At 42.5% G+C, this 1,312-nt stretch overlaps 1 non-coding gene across 1 annotated transcript; it reads left to right on the top strand.

Annotated features, from left to right (window-relative positions):
* Window positions 1-600: 600 nt before the first annotated feature.
* On the top strand, window positions 601-707 carry LOC112406988 (U6 spliceosomal RNA). Its single transcript, XR_003004647.1, has one exon. It is a non-coding gene; the product is annotated as a U6 spliceosomal RNA (small nuclear RNA).
* Window positions 708-1,312: the final 605 nt, after the last annotated feature.

Here is a 1,312-nt window from a genome sequence, read left to right as displayed (position 1 = left end):
CTGAGCAGCTCTTCCAGCCCAGGCGGAACACCGTAGATTCAGATGGGAAACGAATTGTAAAAACAGATGTTCTCGAAATCAAATATCTGGTTTCATGCAAATATTGTCAGAAATAGACAATGAGAGAACCACAGATGAAGTGCAATTGACACATAAACCTTGTTTCTAAAACAAATTTGTAAGCCACCCACAGGCCTGAAGTGAGCCTTCAGGAGTGTGAATCAGAGGCAGCCTGAGATGTAAGCAAAATACTCAACTGCTGAAATTACACTTGTTTTAGGGATACCAGGAAGTTCTCCCTACTCTCAAATAGCAAGACTATCTTAGGGCCACAGTACTAGAAATTTTACAATTAGAAATTCACTCCTTTGGATTTATTATCTCTAGTCCACTTTTAAAAGATGGGGGAGGGAGCTGTCCTTCTTGAGCAAGATAAAACACTAAACTGAAATCATACAATGTGTTAGATAATGGTAATAATAATGTTTTATGTTGATACAGCGTGTTATAGCTTCCAAATTCCCTGGCGAGTAGGTAGAATAAGCACTCTTTAACCAAAATTTTACAGATAAGGAAACTGAAGTTCAAAGAGGCAATATGCTGCTCACTTCGGCAGCACATATACTAAAATTGGAACGATACAGAGAAGATTAGCATGGCCCCTGTGCAAGGATGACACGCAAATTTATGAAGTGTTCCATATATTTTTTTTTCAAATTTGACAACACTATCAGCTCCACTTTAGAAATTTCCAGGAATCAGGTAAGGAAAAAAAAAGGATAAACAAAGAGGCCATATGACTTGCTCAAAGACGTGAAACAAGAATTGCAGAGAGAGAAAGAGAGCTGAAGAAGGTCACCTGACTCCTAGCCCAGTGCTTTGCAGAGGTGGCAGCAATGGCAGAGTCAAAGGGGGCGTGCGGGTAGGGAGTGGGTCTTCAAACCACCAAATAATTTCCATCAACACTTCTTTGATCTACATAAAGGATTTTCCTAATTGTTGATGAAGTTCATTGCACGCTGCCACATCAAGACACACACACACCCACCTCCAGCCCTACCGAGCAGATTACATCTGCAAAGCCCCTTCTCTGTAGAGGCCGGGGCAACTGAGGGGCCAGGTCTGCAGGGCACAGTGGGGAGAAGGGCCCAGGAAGGGAAAGGAGACGGAGAAGATGCGAGGCGTGCCCCAAGCAGATGTCTGTCCCCAGGATTTGAACAGTTACCGTGTTTCCTCTGTGCCAGGTTTATTTCCCTTGTGTGAATGCTCATGATTGCCCTGTACATAAAAATTGTTTAATTCCCATATTAAA

This window comes from Neophocaena asiaeorientalis, unplaced genomic scaffold (assembly GCF_003031525.2).
Source record: "Neophocaena asiaeorientalis asiaeorientalis breed wild unplaced genomic scaffold, Neophocaena_asiaeorientalis_V1.1 scaffold85, whole genome shotgun sequence".
Classification (NCBI taxonomy): Eukaryota; Metazoa; Chordata; class Mammalia; order Artiodactyla; family Phocoenidae; genus Neophocaena; species Neophocaena asiaeorientalis.
Note: the sequence above shows the minus strand (reverse complement) of the source record. Positions and strands in the feature narration are given on the sequence as shown.